This window comes from Bos javanicus, chromosome 16 (genome assembly GCF_032452875.1).
Source record: "Bos javanicus breed banteng chromosome 16, ARS-OSU_banteng_1.0, whole genome shotgun sequence".
Lineage (NCBI taxonomy): Eukaryota > Metazoa > Chordata > Mammalia > Artiodactyla > Bovidae > Bos > Bos javanicus.
In genome coordinates, this window is record NC_083883.1 from 12,437,510 (window position 1) to 12,447,207 (window position 9,698).

Genomic DNA, 9,698 nt, shown 5'->3' on the forward strand with positions numbered 1-9,698 from the left:
CCAATAAAATTTTTTTTAAAAAATAAAGGACAATAATGAATTCATGGGAAGCTACAGATATCATACTGCTCCAGCGAAATCTGAAGACTTGTCTCCTCCACAGCTGTCTGTTAATATTTCAGAGTATAGGTCTCCCCTGTCTCCCAGGGAAGGCTGGGCCCATATTACAGCCATCCTGCATAATCTTCAAGTCTCATGACTTTGAGACCCTTCTCCAGGGGATGCAACCACACTCTATGTATCACCCTTTGGAGGGTCAGCTTAGCAAACCAGTGCTGAGGTGCTTTGTCAATCATCGTCTATTCTCTGGTCCAGAATCTTCACGTTTCCTATCAGAGTATCTATAAAATTCTATGGCCGTCTAGCTTGCTTGCTTGCAAGCAGAGTAGAATCTCAGACCCTCCACAATTTCAAACTTAATATAGCCCAGGACCACTTTAAGCTGTCGAAGTTTACAGTTTTTTTGAACAACAGAAATAGGTGAATTCTGACTCCAGATTCTTAGAAGAGTTAGTTTATGACTCTGCTGTGCTTAGTCACTTAGTCATGTCCAACTCTTTGCGACCTCATGGACTGTAGCCTGCCAGACTCCTCTATCCATTGGGATTCTCCAGGCAAGAATCCTGGAATGAGTTGCCATGCCCTCCTCCAGGGGATCTTCCCAACCCAGGGACTGAACCCAGGTCTCCCACTTTGCAGACGAATTCTTTACCATCTGAGCCACCAGGGAAGCCCAGTTTATGATTAGGAAATCTGCAGAAGAGGGTTTTTTCCACCCAGAACCAGAGCTGAGGAAAAAATTCCTTTACTGTCTCCCTCTGCAGGTCAGTTATTTTTATTCTTGGCTAACAGAAAGTGTCACCTTTCTCTGATTCCACCTTTATCTTAAAGGACTTCAAACGTGTGCAAATCCCAAATTTGCTTGCTCTGTCCTATACTTAACGTATTAAAATGTAATTTCTCAACTATCAAGAATCAGCAGATACCCTTGGAACAATCATCTCCTGGTTCCTGCTTTCTCACAATTTATGGCCTTTAAGAATTTCCCTTACTTTTTTACCAGAGTTGCATGTATAAATACATAAAACTCCTTTCTATGTTTTGCCTTTTATATTCTACGTCATCCTGTTTAACACTTTTCATCATCAATTTTATACTTACTATTATTAATGTTATGAATGCTGATTTCTCTTTGTTTGAGAATGCCTGACATTCTTTTCCTTTATTGTTGCTGCTAAGTCACTTCAGTCCTGTCCGACTCTGTGCAACCCCATAGACGGCAGCCCACCAGGCTCCCCAGTCCCTGGGATTCTCCAGGCAAGAACACTGGAGTGGGTTGCCATTTCCTTCTCCAATGCATGAAAGTGAAAAGTGAAAGTGAAGTTGCTCAGTCGTGTCCAACTCTTCGAAACCCCATGGACTGCAGCCTACCAGGCTCCTCCATCCATGGGATTTTCCAGGCAAGAGTACTGGAGTGGGGTGCCATTGCCTTCTCCATCCTTTATTGTTAACCTCTGGTAATTTTGTGTTTTTTTATAAACAGCATAGATTTATAACATGTCCTGCCATTTAAACATCACACTGGAAAATGTAATTCATTCACAATTATTGCCACATATGACGTATTTATTCTTTCTATTTTTATATTCATTTATAGTCATATTGGATTGGCCAAAAAGTTCATTCAGGTTTTCTGTAATATTTTACAAACAAACTTTCTGACCAACATAGTAATTTCATCTTTTTCCTTCCCTTCATTTTTTTTCTGGTTTGATCAAATTGTTCATGATTCAATCCTTTGCTCTTTCTCTGGAAATCCTGACACATTTGATTTTGCTAACTACTGACTGCCTGCATACATAATCAGATGTTTAATTCCAAAATTATTTGAGATACCAATTATTTTCTCCATTATGATGCCACATGTCCTCAACTGTGTCCCACAAATGCCCATTTTTCCTCTCCTTCCTTCCCTCCCTGCTTTCGTAAAATAAAGCTTGTCTCTCCTTTATCTTTCTCTTCTCCTAATTTTGAAATTCTTTTACTTCACTCACACTGTAGGCTTTACAGAGAGAGCTTATACTTATTAAAATTTCCCTTAAAGTATCTCTCTGCTGCTGCTAAGTCGCTTCAGTCGTGTCTGACTCTGTGCCACCCCATAGACGGCAGCCCACCAGGCTCCGCCACCCCTGGGATTCTCCAGGCAAGAACACTGGAGTGGGTTGCCATTTCCTTCTCCAATGCATGAAAGTGAAAAGTGAAAGTGAAGTCTCTCAGTCGTGTCTGACTCTTTGTGACCCCATGGACTGCAGCCTACCAGGCTCCTCTGCCCATGGGATTTTCCAGGCAAGAGTACTGGAGTGGGTTGCAATTGCCTTCTCCGAGAGTACTCTCTAGTTTCAGTATTATTCCGTAGCACTTACTTTTTCCTCCTCCATTTATATCTAACTGATGAACACAACTGGACACACATGTACAGAGTCACACACACAAGAGAATGCACTGCTCCCTCTTCTATCCTCATCTTTCCTCAGTTTGAGGTCAACCGGTACATCAGACCCAACATATGTGTGGTATATTATGGTAGCCATTAAGGCTCTTTCATAAACATTCAAGTTCTCCTCCTCCCAGACATATCCTAGAATATAGTACCCCACTCCCCTTGAACTGAGTTGTGGCCACATGACTTGCTTTGGACAATGAAATGCAAATGTCGGTGATGTGCTGCTTCTAGGCTCATTTCCCTCCCAATAATAGTTATTATGAAAGCATTAAAATAGATCTTCCATTAACCTAAGTTCCTGAGCAGAGTCTCACACAAACCCATGTAAAACGTACAGCAGGAATATGAAATCAGCTTTCCTTGTGTTAAGCCAGGAAGATCTGGAGATTGTTAGTTAATACAGCATAGCCCAGACTGTCCTGATTGATAGACACACTCTGTAATCTTTCACAACTCTAATAGCTCTCTTTTTCCTTAACAAGAGAACAAGTTTAAATTTATTGATACAGTCCTTTACTTTGTCATTTGCAAATGTTATTCCCCTTTTTTGATTTTTGTTATGAAAAAGAAGCTTGGTCTCAGTTTGGTTCTTAGTAAGACATCTGTTTTATTTGTCTGAGAGTGTTTTATTTTCAGTTGTTTTAATTATTGCCTCTTCTCTATTTGTTCTGTTTTTATCTTCTAGAACTTCTAATCCATGTTAAGACACCTACATCCCGTTCCTGTGTCATTTATCCCTTCCCTCATGGTCTCATTCTATATTTTTGCACTGTGCTTTGATGTGTTCCTTGAAATTTATCTTTCAGACTATTAATTGGAATCTCTACAGTGACCATCTTCTAATTATGCAAATGGAAAAACTATGGCATTAGATACCAAAAGTTTTTCTCCAATGTATTTAAATCTCCTTAAGTATTATTAATTCAAGTTTTAATTACCTCCTCCGATAACTCTACTACACTGGCCAGGGGCTTGTTCTGCTTTTTTTTTCTCTGGTTTGTGAATTTCCCTTAGATGCATTAATATGTTTCCTCAATGGCACACTGACAATTTTTTTCAAGTATTATAAAAAGCAGGAAAGCTGCAAGTAGAAGAAGGTGAAAGAACCTCTACCTCCAGGACCCATAGTATATAAAAGCAGGCTCAGTCCTCTATCAATACATCGTTCATGCTTTCTGATCCCCTACACTCCAGTCTCAAAGGCAGGACAGACCCAGCCCACCCACAGTCCTTCTCGGTACAAGTGTTCTCTTAGAGTCCAACTCACATCTAAACCCAGCTGCCCACAGGCTTCAGCTGCCATCAGCTTAAGGCAGGATGAAATGTATGGGAGGCAGATAAGACAGGTATGAAGTTTATGGGTGGGCAGATAAGGGCAACTGATCAAGTGAGAATCATCTTTTTCTCAGTGTCTTCAACTTTCCTTTTCATTCAAGTCTCAGATGCAAAGTCACTGCATTCCAAGAGGCATTCCCTGATGACCCACCCATTCTAAGGAGGCTACTCTCATTCCTCAAAGTGAAGTGAAGTCGCTCAGTCGTGTCCGACTCTTTGCAACCCCATGGACTGTAGCCTACCAGGCTCCTCTGTCCATGGGATTTTCCAGGCAATAGTACTGGAGTGGATTGCCATTTCCTTCTCCAGGGGATCTTCCCAAACCAGGGATTGAACCCGGGTCTCCTGCATTATAGACAGACACTTTACCATCTGAGCCACCAGGGAAGTCCATTCCTCAAAGGCTTTATAATTATGCTATATTACCTGTGTTTATCTTGTTTACCTGTGAATATATCTATGGTTTGATTTTTCTTGAAAAGACTTTATCTTAGAATTCAGAACTTTTAAACTTTTTCTTAGAATTCAGAAATTTTACTTAGAATAAACAGACTCACTAACTACGAGCACACGAGTGACAGTAGATGCACATATACTGGTATACACTGCATTAGCCACTAGGGTTTATTGTCTGAAGTCACCAAACCACGTCTGACTAAATGATGAAGACCCTGGGAAGGCAGACAACCAGGTAAGCAAAGTTTGGTTAAGGTGCTCCTATTGTAACACACTCAGTGAGATGATGAGAATGGAAATCAGCACTATGCTCAGAAAGTTCCATCTGAAATTTCCAACTAGAAGTACATAACGATGCATGGTGGAAGGAAAAATTTAACTGCGATTCAACTTGCGTGCCTGAATTCACCACACCAGCTCAAGGCAAAGACATTTGCACAGGGTGCAAAAGCAGTTCAAGGATAAATAAAATTTCAATTGTATTAAGAAAGGAACAATAGAAAAAATAAAATAAAATGAAATTATGCTGAATTATCTACAGTAATTTTCCTGACTAGTGCCTTCAGTTTTGATAACCTTGAATCATAAAGCACTTAACAAAACATTTTTCCAAACAGGCAGTAAAACTTACTTCAGTATTCTGTGTTTAGCATTATAAAATACTAGAAATAATAGGGCTACTTAGTTGACAAATAAGAAAACCATCTAAAAAGACAAGGTAGATCCATAGAAAGTAGTGACTGGTATAAGAAAAAAATATAGAAAACTAATTTCTCCCAGTTAATAAGGGTCCTCTCTCAGTGAACTTACACTGTAAAATGTCTTTAGAAACAAAACTTTTATCTAAATTATCTTTTGTATTCATTGTAGAACAAAATTAAAAGCCAGAAATTATACCAAATACTGTTTTTAAAGAGCTATAGTTGCTACAGCAACAATTTTTTTTTTCAAAATTCTTCACCAATACATAATAAACTGTGAATGGAGACACTCTTCTGATGATCATGAAGCATAAACTATAACCCCAATTTGGGATCCCCCAATTTTCAATGACATATACACATTTTAACTGCAGCATATCTTCTAATTACCTTGATCTGCAGACAACTTCCTTTAGAGTTCACCAAAATAAGTAAGTGTATTTATTTACATTGTCTCCATGTTCCCAGTTTATGTCACTCACCTCTTTCTGCAAACCTATAACACCACACATTGTTTATTTGACTTTTGCCGCTTGTATTAAAAATGGGAACACTCTGACTCCACTCAAGTATTAATAGATTTTAGCCTCTGTCTATTCCTCAAGCATTTTAGTGGCTTGTCCTGACATTCTTACAGAAAATGCACTTTGAAAAAATGTATTCTCTGTGACTCAACCACAGTGACTTCCTTATTAAAGCCATTACCAAACCAATACTATTAAGGGCAAAAAGAAAGTGTTTAAAATGCAACTCTTAGCAGCACTGTGTTTGGCTTTAAAGTATGCTTAAAGAAACCAAGTTACCCTTATTAATGGGATAACCAAAGCTAGCATCAGGAAAACAACCATCTTGCTAATTTATCTGTTGCCCCTCAACATTTCTCTCAATGACATCCAGGTTTTTTTCTGACAGATTTAGACAGCAAGAAGTCATAAATAAATTAGCTAAGAACCCACACACCGAAAAAGAACAGAAAGCCTGAGAGGTACTACAGCAGCAGGTGCAACACAGGTCTCTACTCCAGACTTCCCAGCATTTAGAAGACAAACAGAAAACTGCTAAATGCTTTAAGACCTATCCACCAGATAATCATGGTACAGGTGTATAAACAGGGTCTATTTCAATAACCATTCACTCAAGTGCAACGTGGCTGCCAAATTCTTCCCTCCCAGGCAATACTTTATGAATAGCAGATAATGAATTCTTTGGAAAACCTGTCTCTAATGAGCCCATGATGTAACTCCTATTTAGGGCTTCATTCTTTCTAGAGAAGAGGCTGCCTGAGAAATTGTGATGTTAGAACTTGACCGCTCCACCAGGCCAGTGGAGAAGACCTCAAGAGATGGGTCCTGTACCCACTGCCTTCAAGGGTGGGGAGGGGGAGGAGTACTCTTTCCAAGTTACTGTTAAAGGCTCCCTGGATTTCCATTTCCTGCATTACGACAGACTGCACACCCTGAAAAACCTGCCTGATTTAAATAGCTAAAACGCTAAATATTTAAGACATGCTTTTTAAAAAGTGTTATTAAACTGAAAGAAATGGAGAAGAATCTTGAGGTGCCCCCAAATAAAGTGTAACTCAGTGGTGTGTGTGTGTTAGTTGCTCAGTCATGTCCAACTCTTTGCAACCCCATGGACTGTAGCCCACCAGGCTCCTCTGTCCATGGGATTCTCCAGGCAGAATATTACAGTGGGTTGCCATTCCCTTCTCCAGGGCATCTTTCCCACCCAGGGATCAAACCTGAGTCTCCTGGATTACAGATGGATTCTTTACCCTAGTGAGTGAACATCAGAGCAACTCTCCACCACCAAGTCTCCAACCAGCTGTGAACTAGCGCTTCTGACAGCTGCACAGGGCTTCACGAGGGACACTCAAGCCTGGGGCTCACTCAAAGCAGGTAACTTCACAGAAGGCTACCTCCTTTCCATGGAAAATGGGGAATCTCAAAGCTTCCTCATTCCTCATTGTAAAGTCACAAAAAAAATTTTAAAGAAATGTGGTACTAGTTTCCTAGGGCTCCCCAGGTGTCACTAGTGGTAAAGAATCTGCCTGGCAATGCAGGAGATTCAAGAGACGGGATTCAATTGCTGGATGGGGAAGACCCCCTGGAGAAGGAAATGGCAACCCACTCCAGTATTCCTGCCTGGAAATCCCACGGACAGAGGAGCCTGGCAGGCAACAGTCCATGGGGTCGCAAAAGTCAGACACAACTGAGCACATAATACAGCACTCACACTAGTTTCCGGCTGCTGCCCCAGCAAGTTACCAGAAATGTAGCTGCTTACAATTCAAAATTATTATTTCATAAGTCTGGAGGTCACAAATCTAAAATCAAGGTATTGCCAGAGCTGAATTCCAGTGAATTTTTCAAGACAGAAATTCTTTCTTTGCCCTTCCCAACTTCTAGACTGACTGTATTTCTTGGCTCCTACACTTTGACCTGCTTCCATCTCTACATCTCCAACCATCTAGCTCCAACTCCACCTGGATTCCTCTCATAAAGATTCTGGTATTTACATAATACCACCATAATGATCCAGGATAATCTCCTATCTGGGTATCTTTAACAAGACCACATGGGCAAAGCTCCTTCTGCCATGTACGGTGACATTCAGAGTTCCCAGGAATGAAGATATGGACATTTTAAAGTCCCTTGGTCTGCAAGGAGATCAAACTAGTCAATCCTAAAGGAAATTAAACCTGACTATTCATTGGAAGGACTGACGCTGAACCTCCAATATTTGGTCACCTGAAACAAAGAGGCAATTCATTGCAAAAGACCCTGATGCTGGGAAAGATTGAGGGCAGGAGAAGAAGGGGGTGTCAGAGGATGAGATGGTTGGATGACATCACTGATTTATTGGACATGAGTTTGAGCAAGCCCCAGGAGATAGTGAAGGACAGGGAAGCTTGGCCAGCTGCAGTCCGTGGGGTCACAGAGTCAGACACAACAACATAGTTTCTAGGGATGAAAACACAAGACAGTTGAGGGGTATTATCCTCTCTACCACAAGGTGGGGATGGTCTTGATCCCTGTCTCCTGTACAATGTCATGGACCTCCGTCCACAGTTCATCAAGCATTTTATCTATCAGATCTAGTCCATTAAATCTATTTCTCACTTCCAGTGTATAATCCTAAGGGATTTTGCAAAAAAGCAAAATGGCTGTCTGAGAAGGCCTTACAAATAGCTGTGAAAAGAAGAGAAGCAAAAAGCAAAGGAGAAAAGGAAAGATATAAGCATCTGAATGCAGAGTTTCAAAGAATAGCAAGGAGAAATACGAAAGCCTTCCTCAGCGATCAGTGCAAAGAAATAGAGGAAAACAACAGAATGGGAAAGACTAGAGATATCTTCAAGAAAATTAGAGATACCAAAGGAACATTTCAGGCAAAGATGGGCTCGATAAAGGAAAGAAATGGTATGGACCTAACAGAAGCAGAAGATATTAAGAAGAGGTGGCAAGAACACACAGAAAAACTGTACAAAAAAGATCTTCACGACCCAGATAATCATGAGGGTGTGATCACTCACCTAGAGCCAGACATCCTGGAATCTGAAGTCAAGTGGGCCTTAGGAAGGATCACTATGAACAAAGCTAGTGGAGGTGATGGAATTCCAGTTGAGCTATTTCAAATCCTGAAAGATGATAGTGTGAAAGTGCTGCACTCAATATGCCAGCAAATATGGAAAACTCAGCAGTGGCCATAGGACTGGAAAAGGTCACTTTTCATTCCAATCCCAAAGAAAGGCAATGCCAAAGAATGCTCAAACTACCACACAATTGCACTCATCTCACATGCTAGCAAAGTAATACTCAAAATTCTCCAAGCCAGGCTTCAGCAATACGTGAACCGTGAGCTTCCAGATGTTCAAGCTGGTTTTAGAAAAGGCAGAGGAACCAGAGATCAAATTGCCAACATCCGCGGGATCATAGAAAAAGCAAGAGAGTTCCAGAAAAACACCTATTTCTGCTTTATTGACTATGCCAAGGTCTTTGACTGTGTGGATCACAATAAACTATGGAAAATTCTGAAAGAGATGGGAATACCAGACCACCTGACCTGCCTCTTCAGGTTCCAAATAGCAAAAGGAGTATGTCAAGGCTGTATATTGTCACCCTGCTTATTTAACTTATATGCAGAGTACATCATGAGAAACGCTGGCCTGGAAAAAGCACAAGCTGGAATCAAGATTGCTGGGAGAAATAGCAATAACCTCAGATATGCAGATGACACCACCCCTATGGCAGAAAGTGAATAGGAGCTAAGAGCCTCTTGATGAAAGTGAAAGAGGAAAGTGAAAAGGTTGGCTTAAAGCTCAACATTCAGAAAACAAAGATCATGGCATCTGGTCCCATCACTTCATGAGAAGTAGATGGGGAAACAGTGGAAACAGTGTCAGACCTTATATTTTGTGCTCCAAAATCACTGCAGATGGTGATTGCAGTCATGATATTAAAAGATACTTAATTACTCCTTGGAAGGAACATTATAACCAACCTAGATAACATATTAAAAAGCAGAGACATTACTTTGCCAACAAAGGTCCGTCTAGTCAAGGCTATGGTTTTTCCAGTGGTCATGTATGGATGTGAGAGTTGGACTGTGAAGAAAGCTGAGCGCCGAAGAATTGATTCTTTTGAACTGTGGTGTTGGAGAAGACTCTTGAGAGTCCCTTGGACTGCATGGAGATCCAAACAGTC

At 40.7% G+C, this 9,698-nt stretch overlaps 1 non-coding gene across 1 annotated transcript; it reads right to left on the minus strand.

Moving 5' to 3' along the window:
* Positions 1–4,153: 4,153 nt before the first annotated feature.
* On the minus strand, positions 4,154–4,225 carry TRNAY-AUA (transfer RNA tyrosine (anticodon AUA)). The gene has a single exon. It is a non-coding gene; the product is annotated as a tRNA-Tyr (tRNA).
* Between the last annotated feature and the right edge of the window lie 5,473 nt (positions 4,226–9,698).